The sequence below is a fragment of the Schistocerca nitens genome, chromosome 8 (genome assembly GCF_023898315.1).
Source record: "Schistocerca nitens isolate TAMUIC-IGC-003100 chromosome 8, iqSchNite1.1, whole genome shotgun sequence".
Taxonomy (NCBI): Eukaryota; Metazoa; Arthropoda; class Insecta; order Orthoptera; family Acrididae; genus Schistocerca; species Schistocerca nitens.
The window spans coordinates 19,393,387-19,412,981 of record NC_064621.1 but is presented as its reverse complement, the minus strand read 5'-3'; positions in this window follow the sequence as shown (position 1 = coordinate 19,412,981).

Here is a 19,595-nt window from a genome sequence, read left to right as displayed (position 1 = left end):
CGCTAAAACCTCACCCTACGTGTGACATATTTGCAGACCCCATACACATTGTTCAAATACCCTGAGATTATAGAGCTTCCGTAGGTAGCCTTATTTATTTGATTTTATAATCATTGTGAGTGTACGAATAACCTATGTGAGCGTATCTTTTGGCATAGCTGTCCATAATGAAGGCCAAAACTGTTTTTTTTTTGTAAAATCCAAAATTGTTTATACTATTTTATATTATAGAAATCCTCGCCGCAGTCTTGCCGCCTGGTGGTGGGCTTGGTACCAGCTTTCTTCTTCACTGTTTCGTGATACATGTGCTGAACCAACGGTACGTGTGGTATCTGCCTGACAGTGACCGGCGCTTCTCGTAACTACAGTCCAACGATATATGCAGACACCGTTCAGAGTAAACAAAGAAATTCTTCTACTTAAGTCGTTAATTCCTTTGTGTTCCCACTGGACTCGCAGTGGGGTGGACGACGGTTCAATCCCGTGTCCGGCCATCCTGATTTAGGTTTTCCGTGATTTCCCTAAATCGCTCTAGGCAAATGGTGGGATGGTTCTTTGAAAGGGCACGGCCGACTTCCTTCCCTAATCCGATGAGGCCGATGACCTCGCTGTCTGGTCTTCTCCCCGAAACAACCCAACTCTAACCCCTTTGTGTTCCATTAAGGAAAACTCCTCTGCAACTCTTTTTTCTCTAGTGATATCCTAATCATGTACATGATTTGATACCACCTACAGCTGTCATTTTTTATATATTTGCGTTTTACTGTACTGTTTCGGTCTTTAGGTCATTTTCAAGTATCCACATAAGCGGAAGCAACAGAAATTCTATACAGTATGCATATGTTGAAACGTCCCCTTTTGAACAATTTTACACGACTGTGCTTAACCTGACACACAATATTTATAGCGCAACGCAATCTGACTTTCCACACACAATATTTTGTTAACGCAACGCAATCTGACTTTCAAAATTCTCTACAAGAGAATGGCCCTGACTAACATTAACCTGTACTTTTCAGAAATCACTTACCTCACAAAAATCTTGGTTACTCCCACTACTGCAATACAGCAAGCGCCACTACTGCCAGCTAAATAAAAGATTCAAACTATGGAAGGCACTAACTACTGATAGGGATAGTTAGCAAATGAAAGATATTAATAGAGAACAAACAATGTATTTACCTTGATATCATGACAAATTACAAAACTCCGCCATCTCTCTCCCCACATCCACCACTGCTGGCGGCTCACCTCCAACTGCCCAGCGCTACGCGCTGTTCACAGCCAGCTGCCTAACACTACGGTTGAGTATTACAACAATGCAAAGCAGCCACAGACTGCACACGGCACAGCCGGTGATTTTCATACTGAGGTGGCGTTACCAGTAAAAAAACCTAAACAGCCTACTTACATAGCCCCCATGCTCCCCACAAAAAATTTTACAAATTTTGTTGGGCACTGGCCAATACATATTTGTTAATTTTTTTTTCACAATTACAATAACAAAGAAATCAAATGCACACACTTATTGATACAATGTTGGTCAAAAGCTAAACTTTCTCACAGTCCATAAAGACAGTCCTAATCGTTCATCACAGTAAAATATCAGTGTTTTTCTCAAAGACTGAGCAGTAAAAGACAATGCACACAGACGTAGTGGATTTCCATGCAGTCTTGAAGAAGTAGTGTTGTCCTTCCAACGGAAAGACAGTGCTGACTCTTGACATGCTGACAGGTAATGGGCCACAACAGAGCAAACCCACAACAGAGTCAGTCGAAGTTTTGAAGAGTATTGGTGTGTAGGTCATCACAGAGCAGACCCACTGTAGTCCTGGTAGAGATTACGGTATTGGTGGGCCACCAGAGGCGCAGACCCACTGTAGTCCTTGTAGAAATGACGGTACTGGTGGGCCACCAGAGGTGCAGACCCACTGTAGTCCTTGTAGAGATGGCCAGCAACCATCTGTTGTGACTGTGCAGGTGCACAATCACCATCGAAGAGTCTTGCGGATAATGTAGCAAGTCCATAACCACCACTTGTGCACTCACAAAGTTTTTGGAATTGTCCTCAGAACCAGCAATGCTGTTATCCAGTCCCTTGCTGAATCATTAAATCACATGCAAACACTATCACTCCCTACTTCTCACATATTGTCCATATACTATGACCAACAGAAACGTGTGCAGTGAAATGTAACTTACAAGTTACTTAATTTGATGACCTGGTGTCAATTACAATTTTATAACATAAGAATACAATTACAAGGGTACAGAAAACATCATTAAAACATAATAGTAGAGATAACATTCGTAGTAATAGGGGCTTTACAAAAGAATAGAAATAAACATATACATCAGTGTTACAAAAATAATGACATAAGTACATACATAAAGATCAGAATAACTTTTGGAATATCAACTTCCACATGAGCATTAAAACAAAACAGAACAAATACTGTATAAACATCTTTACAAAGTAAATAACATGGTATTAGAAAAATTCTACAACATAGGTCTTATCAGATAAACAACTAAAGACAGGAAGTACACAAATACACAAGGGAACACAAACACATAGTGGGATAACACAAGGAAAGGACAGGGTTTCTTTTACTGCAGTATCTTGCGAACAAAACTTTTTTTGTTCTTGGAGATCTCCCTTCGTTCCTCATTATTTCCAAAAGTCCTATCTGTACCTCTTTTCTGTATTCCAACCATAATTCTTTCAAAATAAATATGGCTCATTGTACAATACTCATTTTGGCCCTATCTGTTTCTTGCGGCTTCTCAATGCATTTCTTCCAATTCATCATAGTTAGTTTCTTATATAGTCTACCCCCTCTTAAGCTAACTTAAATCTACTGAGCTCAGATATATATACCAAGGGACGAGGCAATGCAGCATCACATAAAACAATAAACATCAATGACAAATATTTCAAACTGGCAAAGCAAGCTACAGTAAATCTAAATTACCAAGCAATTCAACATTACAACTAATATGAGGCAATGCGCAGCAAACAATAAAATAATCATTAGTAAAACTGGCTTAACAGCGTAATACAAAATCAAATTCAGTAACATTATGCCTGGCAAACAGCAGAAGCAAAAGCAATAAATTATATCTAAACATGACAACGCTCAAGCAGAAAAATATTACAGTAAAGACAACAATGCAGATAAGGGAAATGTATAATCACATCTTAATGTCTATGTAATTAAAGTGGTGCACCACAAAAACTAATTCTACAAAAAAATTACTCAGTAGTTGAAAAGAAAATTATGTATGCAGTTCCTGGTATTAGTCCCTTCTTATTGTTCTTTCCATTCCAAGAGCTCCTTTTTCGAAGAATGTGGATCATAAAGTAATTATTTAATAGATCTGTTGACAGAAAGTGTTCACATTAGCAAATGATTTTTTTTTTTTATGAAACCAATGCTGCAACACAGCTGGAAACTAGATATCAAATGAAATAAGCAACTATGTACAAAGTAAAGCATAAAATAATCATTCAGTAGTCATGTGACATTTCATAAGTTAGAAATTCTCTCAACTCTCGTAGAAAGACGCTTGTCGTAATCAGGTGTGCAGATGTAAAAATATTTCTCGTCATTTCATTAGGCATTTCTGTCGCCATATGGCATTTCTCTCAACTAGCACGACAATAGCCGTGAAATGTTGCGATGCTTTCTACAAAGGAACGTCAAGCGAGGATAATGGCCCCCCCCCTTTTTTTTTTGTTTTTCTCCACCTAATGGCTGTTTCTCCAGGTGGCTGGCACAGGTGGCCGCTCACAACGAATTACGTCTCGGTCACTTACCTCTCATCCCGGAATATTTACGACAGCAGTTTTCGCTACAGTGACTCATTATTATCAAGGGAGACAGAATACTTTCAGACGCAACAGTCCAGCGCACAGTTGCGATTCCGGGAGAGATTCTCCACCACATGACCGACAAACAAGAAACTATGTAAACTACCGACATAACGACAGACCTGAATTGCATCAGAACTGGCGGGATTCTAACAGAGCTGGGCCCTCTCGGCAAGGCGAATTTGTGGAGGTTCGGTCTCCGAATCCCATTAGCGACGCGCGCCAGTGGAGAGACAGACAATGACCCGCACCGCAGGCAGACACCTGCGCCGGCTGGCTCCGAGAAAAATAACATAGCGCTAACCTTGAGAAAAAAATTCCAGTATTCTTTACCGACGTATACTACTTGACAATTGCGTTAAAGTTGAAACTCTGCATACTAGGAAGAGCAAAGGTTTACACCACATTTCACACGTAAAACCGTTTATTGAGAGATAATGTGCTTTTTTAACTTGAGATTTTAATGCAACATTTTGGTTTATTTGAAAATACATTCTGAAATTAAAGTGCTTTCTGTGAGATACCAGATGACACAGAGGTTAGTTTATGTGACAGCTACACGATGTTATCACGACGCTACTAATGAGTGACAGTTTACAATGTTGCTTTTGCGCTGTTATCTGTTTTATATCTGCACAGCTTTCTGAATTCTTCTGGAAAGAAAAGCATGTTTTAGTAGTAACTTTTGTGGTATAGCAACAATGAGACAGCCTTTTTCGTGGCACAACAATACGTTACAGTACAGTACTTTCTTCATCACAACAATAAGCGTAATAACTAAGATATCTATACGCAAAGCATTTCACTTTTGTGTATCATCAGGTAAGTACATTGACTTCTGCAGAACTTAGCTTTCGGAGGACGATAACTACGACACTCCCACAGAGATTATCTTACAACATGACGCACAGTTTAGCGCTACAGGACACGTATTTGAGTGATTAATTTTGTACTTCAAACATTTATTTTTTAAGATTTTTGAATTACAAAGAAAGTTTTCCGTGATACATTTCATTCCATTGCTGTAATTTGTAACACCTGAGGGTATAATTACATTTATCCTCAGGGGGGTACACGCTTACTTTGTGTACCATGTGTTTGGCGAGCACAAGGAGCCCTAGCTAATATGGTATTTGCTTATACAACTTTACACATCGGTACCATATTTCTCTAACACATAAATTACACAGCTATCTGATTATTTGACAGAGAAACAAACATTATTTTTACTACATTAGTGACAGATGTTTACGTAATTAGACAGTTGAATAACTTCACACTTATGAAATTGCATTTTTGTCAGTACTTTGTGAACTGTTCATATTTTTTGGAACCATTGTGATACTATGAGAACTTTGAATGATGTATTTAGTATGGGATCATGATTTTTAAAGTACGTTTGAGGCAGATGACACTTTTGACATGAGCAGAGAATTTTTTTTAGGTTTTGAAATTATTGGAGGAAGCTACGACGATTTTGAGATTTGGCTGAGGTTTTATGATGTTATTTTTACGACGACGATGTGTATTGTGTTGTTGAGGTATGTTTATGATTAATAAGCGAATGTTATATGAAGAATTTGATTATGCTATGTATCTAATGATGAAGTATTGAAGAAGTGTCGACGAATTTGTATATGTGTAATAAGGTAAGGAGTAATGAGTAGCGGTTAGGAACTCTGCCTTGTGAAGACGTATGTTGGAAACCGAGAATCGTACTTTTAGAATTATGAAATGTGTGTAAATGCGTGAATGTATCACAATGCCGACGAAAATTTTTTGGACACTGTTATATTCATAGGATTTTGTTTTTACAGATTTGCAACGCTAATTCTTGACCTGTGAAATATTTTTATTTAAGACTGCCATTGTAGCGGAAAATGCTGTCGTAAATATTTCCGTACGAAAGTTAAGTGACCACCTGCACGTAATGCGTCGCGGGCACCCACCAGGGCGACAGCCGCCCGAAAAAAAAAAAAAAAAAAAAAAAAAAAAAGCCATTAACCTTCCAGCGGCACAGGTAGGAAAAAAAAGGGGAAGCCATTAACCTCGCTTCTGACATTCCCTTGTAGAAAGCATCGTAAAAACGACACGGTCGAACTTGAAAACATATGATTACACTGGATGCCTAATGAAATGACGAGAAATATTTTTATGTCTATACACCTGATTATGACTACTGTCGCTCTAGTTGAGAGATTTTTCTACTAACTTATGAAATACCTCATGACTAATGAATGATATTTTTATGCTTTGCTTTGTACATAGTTGCTTATTTCATTTGATATCTAGTTTCTAGCTGCACTGCAGCATTGGTTCAAATAAAATTTTATAGATGTACTAATATAAATATTTTATGCCTACAGACCCAGTAAAGAATAACTTTATGATGTGCTTAAAAAAACCAAGGAGCACAAAAAGACTTTTCCCTTCACAGGAATGGCATACAGAATTTTCTTTTCAAGTACTTGGTAATTTCTTTTGTAGAATAAATTGTGATGCATCACTCTAGTATTAAGATGTGACATAGGTATTAGACATGGCCATCTTTAGTGTAATATTTTTTCTGCTTGAGCTTTGTCATGTTTAGATATAAGTTATTACATTTGCTGCTGCTGTTTGCCAGGCATAGTGCTACTAAATTTCACTTTGTATTACTCTGTTAAGCTAGTTTTACCACTGATTTATTTTTATTGTTGCTGCACATTGACTCATATTAGTTGTAATGTTGCATTGCTTGGTAATTTAGATTTACTTTAGCTTGCTTTGACAATTTCCATTTTTTTTCATTGCTGTTTGTATTAATTGTTTTATGCTGCTGCATTGCCTCGTCCCTTAGTTTAGCATCTGAGCTCAGTAGATTTAAGTTAGCTTAAGAGGGGGTAGACTATATAAGAGAATGAGTTGCGATGAATTGGAAGAAATGCATTGAGAAGTTATACGAAAAAAGTACAGAAAGCAGGTATAGATAGGACTTTTTTGGAATGATGATGAACTAAGGGAGATCTCCAAGAAAAAAAGGTTTTGTTTGCAAAATACTGCAGTACCAAATGTTACAATGAAACCAAACCCTGTCCTTTCTCCCTGTGTTATTCTGCTATGTGTTTGTGTACTCTTGTATATTTGTGTTTTCCTGTCTTTATGTGTTTAGCTAATAAGATTTATGTTGTAGAATTTTTCAAATACTATGTTATTTTCTTCGTAAAGATGTTTAGACATTATTTATTCTGTCCTGTTTTAATGCTCATGTTGATGTTTCGAAAGTTATTCTGATCTTTTATGTATGTACTTATGTCATAATTCTTGTAACACTGATGTACATGTTTATTTCTATTCTTTTGTATAGCCTGTTTTACTACAAATGTTATCTGTATTGTTATGTTCTTGAATGATATATTTTGTACCTTTGTAATTGTATTCTTATGTTATAAAATTGTAATTGACACCAGGTCATCAAATTAAGTAACTTGTAAGTTACATTTCACTGCACACGTTTCTGTTGGTCATAGTATATGGACAATATGTGAGAAGTAGGGAGTGATAGTGTTTGCATGTGATTTAATGATTCAGCAAGGGACTGGATAACAGCATTGCTGGTTCTGAGGACAATTCCAAAAACTTTGTGAGTGCACAAGTGGTGGTTATGGACTTGCTACATTATCCGCAAGACTCTTCGATGGTGATTGTGCACCTGCACAGTCACAACAGATGGTTGCTGGCCATCTCTACAAGGACTACAGTGGGTCTGCACCTCTGGTGGCCCACCAGTACCATTATCTCTACAAGGACTGCAGTGGGTCTGCACCTTTGATGACTCACCAATACCATTATTTCTACAAGGACTGCAGTGGGTCTGCACCTCTGGTGGCCCACCAATACCGTAATCTCTACCAGGACTAGAGTGGGTCTGCTCTGTGATGACCTACCCACCAATACTCTTCAAAACTTCGACTGACTCCGCTGTGGATTTGCTCTCTTGTGGCCCATTACCTGTCAGCATGTCGTGAGTCAGCACTGTCTTTCCGTTGGAAGGACAACGATACTTCTTCAAGACTGCATGGAAATCCACTACTTCCGTGTGCATTTTCTTTTACTGCTCAGACTTTGAGAAAAACACTGATATTTCACTGTGATGAACGATTAGGACTGTCTTTATGGACTGTGAGAAAATTTTAGCTTTTGACCAACATTGTATCAATAAGTGTGTGCATTTGATTTCTTTGTTATTGTAATTATAAAAAATTTTTTCAAATCTGTATTGGACACTGCCCAACAACATTTGTAAAATTTTTTTGTGGGGAGCATGGGGGCTATGTAAGTAGGCTGTTTAGGTTTTTTTATTGGTAACGCCACCTCAGTATGAAAATCACCGGCTGTGCCGTGTGCAGTCTGTGGCTGCTTTGCATTGTTGTAATACTCAACCATTGTAGTGTTAGGCAGCTGGCTGTGAATAGCGCGTAGCGTTGCGCAGTTGGAGGTGAGCCGCCAGCAGTGGTGGATGTGGGGAGAGAGATGGCGGAGTTTTGTAATTTGTTATGAACTGCTATATATGATATTAAGGTAAATACATTGTTTGTTCTCTATTAATATCTTTCATTTGCTAACTATCCCTATCAGTAGTTAGTGCCTTCAGTAGTCTGAATCTTTTATTTAGCTGGCAGTAGTGGCGCTCGCTGTATTGCAGTAGCTTGAGCAGCGAAGATTTTTGGTGAGGTAAGTGATTTGTGAGACGTATAGTTTAATGTTAGTCAGGGCCATTCTCTTGTAGAGAATTTTGAAAGTCAGATTGCGTTGCGCTAACAAAATATTGTGTGTTGAAAGTCAGATTGCGTTGCGCTAAAAAATATTGTGTGTCAGGTTAAGCACAGTCCTGTGTATAATTTTCAAAAAGGGGACGTTTCAATGTCACAATACGGGAGGGGTGAGGTCTATGTAGACCTGTAATTGTAAGTTTTGATGGCTCTGTTTTATTATATAGCTGTAACAGTAACCATTTATTTTATTTTATTTTATTTTACTCGACTTGCCATTTTATTTAACCTATCCCATCATTCCAAATTCACATAAAGGAAGTTTATAGACGCAGACTATTGATAGCACTGGTTATATCGTCTCTATTAGTCGCATATATTATCTCTTTGCGTCTGCTGCATACTTAAACATTGTCTTTCCCTTATAAACCATTGTTAGGACATGCCGTGACGATGCATGGAAACACGTGTAATGTTAAATGTGCAACATGCATCCGTATTAACGGTGCTGAGGTTTTATGACAACTACGATATCTGCACTCACAGACACAATTACAATGGACGACATTCAAACATGACATATGGCGAGGCCACTACGGCCCAATATTCCATACCTGAATTTTTGCACAGGTAGTGTCTATTGAAGATAGCACTTTTATCACCGCACCAGTAATTCCCTTGTGCCCCTGGTGCTCTGAACAATCTGACTACGTTTTAAGAAGACCTAGTTCTTGCAGGCACGATCGGTGTGTATGTGGAGTCTGCCCGAAAAAAGGTTGGGAATACAGTTAGTGGTAAATAAGTAATAAATTAAAACGTCATGACTGATGCTGCAATGTTACTGCGTGAGTGATGAAAATGTGGTAAGCGACAAAAATGTTCGTTTCATTATTCTGCATGGGGTGTCAGACAGAAAAAGTTTCGAAAAGGTTTGAAATTATGTGTAATGTTTGGAAATATGTGGTAAGTTTGTATGGGACCAAACTGTTAAGGTCATCGGTCCTAGGCTTACACACTACTTAATCTAAATTGGAGTTCGATAAGTGCTGTCATCCTCAAATACGCCGAAAATATTGTCTCGACAATTCACGACGCTCGAATTACGCTATCTCAAGGTATGCAGGTAATTTCTAACTGTAACATTTGACCATTTTATTAAGCTTTTAACGTTTTCTTAATGAGTAGATTATAACAGAATTTTAAATTATTTAATTCGGTCAATAATTATACGAATACTGAAAACGAATTGTCGTGAAAGCAGTTAGATGGACAACCTGGAAGAGCCACTGCGTACCATTTCAGCTGTTTTGTAATATATATTAGTTACTGCGTTTAATTTTTAACAAATTGGTAATGCACTGAAACTTCCTGGCAAATTAAAACTGTATGCCGGACAGAGACTCGAACTCGGGACCTTTGACTTCCCCGCGAAAGTCCTTTACTAACTTTTTTTTATTTTTTATTTTTTTTAAAGGAGGTGGGGGAGGGCGGGTAGGGCAGAGCGATCAGGGGTCGTAACCCGAGGCCTGGTCACAGTGTCCCCCTCGTCCGTCAAGGAATCAGGGATGGGAAGGGGAAATCTTTTGTGCGAATTATTATTTATTTATCTATTTTTATTTACTGTTTTTAATACATTTTTAATGTGGTTTTACTTTATACCACAACAAAAATAAATGTATCTAGCACTGCATCGTGCTCTGAGTAAAGAAAACAATACCTCGGCACGCTCCTACACCGAGGTAATGTATATGGGGAAAACGAAAAAAAAAAGTGCTTCATACAGGATGCAGAAGGGTGTGTCGCTACTGTCCTTACGCTTCATCATCCAGGTACGTCTTTACGTATATCTTGTTATTCCACCGAGAATCGAACTTAGTCTTGTCAGCTCACTCAATGGGTGTCTTCTCCTACCTGTTGATGATCCAGCTGCGTCGAGGGTCGCGTAGGGCACTCCCTAAGTAATTAGAAAAATACTGTCTGTATTTCGGGTTCCGTACGAAAAAAAAGGGTTCAAATGGCTCTGAGCACTATGGGACTCAACTGCTGTGGTCGTAAGTCCCCTAGAACTTAGAACTACTTAAACCTAACTAACCTAAGGACATCACACACATCCATGCCCGAGGCAGGATTCGAACCTGCGACCGTAGCAGTCGCACGGTTCCGGACTGCGCGCCTAGAACCGCGAGACCACCGCGGCCGGCGTTCCGTACGATCTTGTAATGACGTTCTTGTAGGTAGTTCCAAAAGTCGAATACATCTTTAGGTCCATCGTGAAATAAGTAGTGCACCGCATGCGCACGGATCCACGTGACAGCGTTGGTCTTGGCGCGCGGGAAATACTGTTGATCCGGAAATAGTAGAAACCGAGGTGTAATGTGTTCCGGAGTCACTCGTAGAAAATGCGACAAAATTTGTTGCACCAAGCGCCATGCATCTTCTGCCGCGCCACATGTGAGACGGTGTTCGTCCGTGTCTGGTATCCCGCAGTCTACGCAGAGGCGATTCCGCCATGTTTATCTTGTGGAGGCGTGATCGGGTGATCTGTTTACCATTGACTGTGATGTACCATGTGGATCGGAGGGCTGTGTCCAGTGTAACCGCGTGAATCGTCTTCCACATCACCTTCCAATTAACCTGAGGGCTTTTGGTCTCCACGATGTTTGGTGGGCACCTCTGCTGTAGGACATGATATATATCCCGCGCCGACGCCTGTTTCGTCCGTGGTACTGCGATACGGACATAGCTGTGTTCCCGAAGTAGTAGAAGGGTGGGGGTATGTCTTGCGTCGTCAGTGGGGGCATAAGGGAGGGCGGAGCTAAGGACTCCAACAGCAAACCTGTCAAACATTCCGGGTGGTGGCGCCACAGCTTGATGTGTGAGCTGACATACAGGGCCACAGCTCTGTCGTGGACACGGACTAGACCAAGACCTCCCCTTTCTGGGGGAGGGGTAAGTGGCTCATAACTGACTTTGAAGAGCATGCCTGTACTGACGTAGGCTCCGAATGCCGCTAATAGACGTCGAGCCACCAGTAACGGTATTGGAAGTACACGCGCTGTGTGTGGAAGGCGCGATGCAAGGTAAACTAACTGAGCTACCCAAGCACGACTCACGCCCCGTCCTCACAGCTGTACTTCTGCCGGTACCTCGGCTCCTACCTTCCAAACTTTACAGAAGCTCTCCTGCGAACCTTGGGTAGCTCAGTTGGCAGAGTACTTGCCCGCAAAAGGCAAAGGTCCCGAGTTAGAGTCTCGGTCCGGCACACAGTTTTAATCTGCCAGGAAGTTTCGTATCAGCGCACACTCCGCCGCAGAGTGAAAATCTCATTCTGGTAATGCACTGCTGTAGGCGGTTTCAAATCATGTTGCAGACCAAGTACAATGATGGTCGTGATATCTTGTACGAGGGTTGCCTAGAAAGTAATGCCCCGCATTTTTTTTTCTCAGTCGAAAACAATGTTACGATTGCGAAACGTTACGTACGTATTATTTGAAGTCTGTTGAGTGAGCGCGCCAAGTTTCCGTCACTTCCGACAGACAGCGTAGCGCAACGTGCCGTCACTGAATTTCTCACTTCAGAGAAAGGAACTGTGGAGAATATTCACAAACGGTTGTGCAAAATCTGTGGAGCATTTGCTGTCGACAGAAGTACATTTAGTTGCTGGCCGCAGAGGTTGACGTCATCAGAAGGAGCTCCACGGTTTGCACGGATGCCACCCCTGACACATCTGACGTAGAACTTCCACTTGTTTGGGCCATTAAATAATGTAATTGGTGGGAGACATTTTGAGGACGATGAGGTGATTCGTACAATGAAGCACTGGCTCCGCCACCAGCACAAGGGTTGCTACCGACAGGGCACACACGCCCTTGTCTCGCGCTGATTTAAGGCCACAGAACGGGTTGAAGGTTACGTGGAGAAACAGAGTGTGTAGATAAAACACCATTCTTTGGTGTGTGTAATTCTCATAATGTTGAGGGAAACAAAATGCGGTGAATTACTTTCTGGACAACCCTGTTCATGTATGAGAGGCAGTCAAATGAAAACCGCACATCCGACACAGCGCGACCATAGAATGTTTCCATTCACAAATAATCACCACAAGAGTTCAGACATTTTTCCCACTAGCAGACGAGACGATCAGTTCCTGTTTCGTAGAACGCGGTCGCCGATGATGTTCCACAACCGCATCCACTCTTCCGCTTCCTCGCCCGACTGAGAGCGACGTCCACGCATGGAATTTTCCCGTACGACCGTCTCACGCATGTACCGTGAATATCGAGAATCGGGGCAAACATCAGATCTCCGACATCGCTGCGGCCGGAAAAAGATCCTGCAAGAACGGGACCAACGACGACTGAAGAGAATCTTTCAACGTGACACAAGTGCAACCCTCCCCAAATTGCCGCAGATGTCAGTGCTGGACCATCAACAAGCGTCAGCGTGCAAACCATACAACGAAACATCATCGGTATGCGCTTTCGGAGCTGAAGGCCCACTCGTGTACCCTTGATGAGTGCACGACACAAAGCTTTACGCCTCGCCTGGACTGTTGATGAGTGGAAACAAGTTGCCCGGTCGGACGAGTCTCGTTTCAAACTGTATCGAGCAGATGGACGTGTATGGAGAGAATCTCGTCAGTCCATTAACCCTGCGTCTCGGCAGGGAACTGCTGGAGCTAGTGGAGGCTCTGTAATGGTGTGGGGCGTGTGCAGTTGGAGTGATATGAGAGCCCTGATACGTCTAGATACGACTTTGACAGGTGACACGTACGTAAGCATCCTGTCTGATCACCTGTATCCATTCACGTCCATTGTGCATTCCGTCGGGCAATTGCAGCAGGACAATGCGAGACCGCAACACGTCCAGAATTGCCACAGAGTTGCACCAGGAACACTCTTCAGAACTGAAACTCTTCGACTGGCTGCCAACCTCTCCAGACATGAATATTATTGAACATATCTGGGACGCCTTGTAATGTACTGTTCAGCTCTTACGGATTTATGGACAGCCGTGCAGGATTGACGGTGTGAGTTTCCCTCCAGCAGTACTTCAGACATCAGTCGAGTCCGTGCCACGACGTGTTGCGGCGCTTCTGCTTGCACGACTACGCGATATTAGGCAGGGTAGCAGTTTCTTTGCCTCCTCATTGTAGATATGACGTGGAGGTAGGTTAGCCAAGTGCACAGTCGAGATCGCAGATGAATGTCAAAGACAATACGGGTAGCTAGAGATTGAAATGGTCTGATGGTGGCAGTGTAATATTACACTTTGAGTGATATTGTACCGACAGGACGAGAAAGCGACAAGATTTTTGCTCGTAATGGTCCCCGAGCGCGGACTGGTTCCCCCGTCTGGCGCGCGCGTGGGAATGGTCGCCGGTCCCCCGAGTACCGGGTTCAAGGCCAAGGGGGGCACGGCGTAATGCCTGGTGCGTACGTGCTCGCGCGCCGCCGCCTTAATAGGCGTAATTAGTTAATCAGATCAGGGGTGGCGGGAAGGCACGCAGCGCCATTTCGTAACTAGCTGGGAACCCGGGCGTTTCCTGTGGGACCGCAGATAGCATCGCGCCCGCCCCGCCTCGCGCCTCTACACCTGCCGGCGGCTGCGCGCGCCCTCAAGTGGCCTGCAGTTACCCCAAGAGCTCCATCACTTGCCAGCTCCAGTTACCAAGATGTGCGCCCTCCCTTCGTTATACACGTGCTGCCTGCACAATTCTTCTTCCCATCCCACGGTAGTTCTTCCCACTTCACTCTCTAATCACCATTTCCTTAGTCTTTCCCTCGACCTTTATCCTTTCACTACTCGATAGTAATAATAACTGCAGTGGCTCAATGCCAGAGTGCAAGTATTTCAAGTGCCACTTGGGTGTAGCCAGCCGCTGTGGCCGAGTGGTTCTAGCCGCTTCAGTCTGGAACAGCGCGACCGCTACGGTCGCAGGTTCGAATCCTGCCTCGGGTATGGATGTGTGTGATGTTCTTAGGTTAGTAGGTTTAAGTAGTTCTAAGTTCTAGGGGACTTATCACCTCAGATGTTAAGTTCCATAGTGCTCAGAGACATTTTGAACCACTTCGGTGCCATGGGTGTCCTTAGTCTTCCCAGTTATTCAATCGGGGACTGGAGACCTACAGTTTAATGTTGAATCGGAGCCGCGTTCCTGGCGACTGCTCACGTCGTTGAGAGATAAAGGGCAGATTAAACGCAGACTGAAAATTTTTGTAAGAAAATAAAAAATAACCCACTGACGATAGTACAAAAATTGCTGAAACATGTCTGGGCAAAACAAAATTGAAAAGTTGTCTCGCGTAAGGTGGAATTCCTCGTCCTATTTTCATAGCAAGCACGGATATAACAAGAGGAACTGCAACACCACAAGATGTGTACTTACAGATCGAGCCCCGTCCGCTGCACTACGAGTGTTTGCGAGGGAAGATCGAGGAGCAGCACAGAGGGGGAGAGCTGTGGCAAACGGGTGCTGCAGACAAACGGGTAACAGGCAGTTTACGGCGATCACAACGACAGCGCAGCACTGGTAGTGCAGCCGTGGGGCGTTCCTCACTACCCGAGGAAGTAGAGCAGGCGGCCCTCACCGGCAACCGCGATGCTGCCTCGGAAATGGGGAGCCGTCCCTTGCAACCAGGGGACCGTGAAGTATCAGATCCCGCCGCAGCGCCCAACAAACGGACAGGGTGTGCCTACGAATCGTGGACCGGCAGAGTGCTCTGTGAAATGTGACAGGCAGGAAACTGATGTCGTAATCTGTGTGACCTAGACGTATAGCGCACGCAAGTGGCACGCAGGAGAGAAACAAGTCGTGGAACAATAGCGGTTGTAGCTACAGCTACGTTGGTAACAGGTGTAGTCTATTGCATCCTAATTAAATTAACATCTGCTTCAAGGTTGGTTTTTAACTGCTTCAAGCCGTAATCTCTTTCTGGACTGTCAGTCCTATCTTCAGTTACACATTGAAATTTCCATTTAATCGATGTTAGATATTTGTCTTTAAGTATCGCTTGTATTATCTAGCCTATATTTCAAGGTGCATATGAAGATGGAGCTGGCAGTTATAGAATCCCATATCCAATTTTGTTTTGTCTCCTATATGTAAAGTTTAAAATGTATGTTACGACAAAGAGGAGCAAAGAGTCCGCTAGCGATATTTAAATTACTGTAATAAGATCATTTATAAATAAAGAATGACGCAGCCTTCATGTTTCCTGCGAGCAGCGATGAGAAGCCTCGCTTGCATTAGATTAGTCTTAACATTTAATTGGTCTGTTTACTTATAAGCCACACCATATATTTGTATATCATGCTATGTAATCATCAGCTTTTTATTTATAGTTATTACGTGGAATTTCAGATCAGTCCGCCATTGGCGTAATGTGAAATTCTCGTATATCAAATCATTTTCTTTCATCGTGCGGCAAAGGACCTGTAGTCTGTCAGAAACTTTCAGTTAACCATGTACCGTGACGTGATTGTCCGGTCGTTCTGCACCTACTTTTCAAAATTACGATTCACGTATTTGAGGTAGCGAATCCTTCCACTGTAAGTCTGAGGCCAACCACGCTAATCGGCATCGGCATTCCTTGTGAGTATCGCTCTTCGTGGAGCGAAGCTTTTACGGTAAATTAAGTGGTCGACTGCTGAGGAGCTGAAAGAAATTACAATCTCTAATCTTTACTTCCCTTACCTTCCTTCCGTGTTCACAGATAGCGGTCAACTCACACAATCCCGAAAGCGATTACACATTAAAGAAACTACAAATGATCTTTGCAGCAAGACGCTGATTTATTTATTACTGCAGATCATTATCCACCTGCGTTCCCATCATCTACTACGATGAAGTCAGAGTGAAGTCTTCGTTAATAGTAAAAAAAGTTACGGTAATAGGAAGAGTGTTGTGTTAGCCTTACTAGAACAGGCTACGATGTAATAAATGATTAAATAAACACCTTTTTTGTTTCAAATAGAAATGTCGCGTGACGCAGGTAAAATATGTTCGTACAAGTTGTGTGGTGCAGTTGCTAGCGTCGCAGCCGGCAGACCTCCCTGCGTCGTTTCGCGCCCTCCCAGCTGCCTGACGCATCCTGCGCTGGATCTGTCCCAGGCGGGAGGTGCGCAGCCTCCGCTATATGCAGGTGCCCGTCTGTGAGGCGCAAAGTGCGTGTTTCGGCCTTGCTCTCTCCAACGCCTTTACCTTATCTAGCTTTAAATGAAACTGATTACGTGGATGAGAAGACACTGAGACACGAGTTTCGTGAATGCTAAACTCTACATCTACACGACTTCTCTGAAATGAAACTTTTGGCAGCTGCACGAGTAGTGTCGGAATTAATATTTGCTCGCATGAAATCGACACGTAAGAAAACAAGTGAGGTGTGTTTTGATCTGTGATTGCATAAAAAAAAAGTACCGGACAGATACGAGTAGAATTAGCGCTCTGAAGGTTCCGTACAATCACTAATTATGGCACGAAGGAATTACGAACATTGACTGCGAGTGGGCGTTGATTTCAATCAATGGCGAAAGTTAAACTTGTGACACACAGGAATTCGAACGCGGGACTCCTGCTTATCTGGCAGATGCTGTGACCACTAAGCCATCCGGACACGGTGGTCGTTCGTCCCAAACGCACGGACTACCCTGGCACGTTTCCACACACTACTGCTCATTACTCGCGGCATTTCGCCAGTTCGCCTGGTGGAGAACTTGGGTCTGACAGGAGGCGTGCCAGCTAGTCCGTGCAGTTGCGCTGATCACTGTGTCCGGATAGTGTAGTGGTCAGAGCGTCCGCCTAGTAAGCACCAGAACCGGGTTCGAATCTTCGTCCGGCAAGAATTTTCGACTTTCTCCATTGATTTAAATCAGTCCTCAATCGCTGCGAATGTCTGTAATTCCTTTGCGTGTTAATTCGTGGTGGCTGCCGGATCAAACAACAGGCACCACATAATATACATAATTATGAAACTTCCTGGCAGATTAAAACTGTGTGCCGGACCGGGACTCGAACACAGGACCTTTGCCTTTCGGAGGAAATGCTCTACCAACTGAGCTACCCAAGCACGACTCACGCCCCGTCCTCACAGCTTTACTTCTGCCAGTACCTCGCCTCCTACCTTCCAAACTTTACAGAAGCTCTGCTGCGCACATTAGATGTTGTCCGTTCGGCAACCAGCTGTTTTACTTACTTCTTTGTTTTTGTTTTGGTAATTCGCTTCTGTGCTTGTTTTTAAGGGAATGAATCTTGCTGTTGAGTCTCTCCACGCCCAGGTCGAGCAGGACAGCCTGAAGTGTAGCAACAGGGGACTGTCTGTTAATTATATACAGTCGATGTTCCTCAGGCATACTGGCTATCATATATACCTACGATAATTATGCAGGTTGAAGCAATGAGTTAAAATTTGTACCGCTGATGGCATTCAAACCCGGGCCTCCTGTTTGCTTGGCAGATGTGCTGCGTTTTGCACCACATTGGCGCTGCGGCTTCCACAATTGCGCGGTGTACCCCAGAACGTCTTTCTTCCCAATTGAAATTCCAATTCCTTGCTGTTCCCCTTCTAAACTCACATCAGCATTGTCAAGGCTCTCCAACATTTGAACGGCACCTCATCAGTGAGCAAAATGAGGTTAACTCCGCCTGTATCTCAGGTGCAACATAGCTCCTCTACCTAGTAAACAGAAGACCCTGGTTCGAATTTTAGCATTCGTACAAATTTTAATTCATTGCTTCAACATACGTTATTATCGTAGATAAAGATAAGATTCAATATTTCTCAGCAACATCAACTATATATGGTTAATTATGTTACCTACGCCTAGAGTCCAAGCAGGATTAACTCCATTTCGCTCATTGCTAAGGTGGCATTCCAAAATCGGAGAGCGTCGGCGACACTGATGCAGGTTTAGAAGGTGAACAGCAATGGGGTGAGCTGTGAAGCGGAATTTGTGGAGCAGCACTGGCAGCTGTGCTGGCTGGAGTGTCAACAGAGGGCGCATCTGCCTAGTAGGCGGCAGACCTAGCTCGCAACACTGGCGCTGCTACAAATCTTAGTATCACGGGTCGCTGCTTGTTTGTGTAGGAAATATCACTGAAATCCCACAAACACACCTGCACGTAGCATAGATGTCCTGCAAGCGAACAGTTTGCCCAGTTCCCCACTTCACAATTAAAACTTTGTTGACACGGTACCGACACGGCACTGAAGGGCTTCGCCAATGTTGGGACCGAGCCGAAATTCTTCAGTTTCGTCCGCGACCTGTGTAACCGAACGCCTCTCATGCGCCGTGGCCCGTAGCGCAGTTTCGAAACTTGATTTCACAAAATAGTGTCGGGTTAAATAGCCTTTAAACTGGCACGTTTCCTCAGTGTAGAGCTCATTACCTCGTAGCGGCCGAGGTGCTACGCCGCTATGACAGGTGGTGGAACTGGGTTGGCAGAAGTCAGGGAGATATTAAGTTTATCACCCTGAGTGGGTTAGCGGTGAGTAGATGCCTCGTAATTGTCCAACATCTCGTCATGGAAACATTATTATTACAAGATTCATTTATTGCTCATTACCAAAAAGAATAGTGATGATAGTTGGAGAGGCGAACCTCCTGTGGACGCAGAATGGTACGTGCCCTGTGAAGAAGTGCGGCTAAGGTTGCCAGGTCCAAGTATAGAAAAACCGGATCGGTGCTATATTTAGTAGCAAAATTTGTCCTAAAAGACGGACAACCCATTTTATATAGAAACAGTGTGAGCTGCTTATTTTGAATCGTTTATTAATAATTACAGCCAGTTTTTTTACATTAACCTTAAACGTGCACCAAAAAATGTTAGTGAACAGCCTTACAACTTGTCAAAATGGTTCAAATGGCTCTGAGCACTATGGGACTTAACTTCTGAGGTCATCAGTCCCCTAGAACTTAGAACTACTTAAACCTAACTAACCTAAGGACACCACACACATCCATGCCCGAGG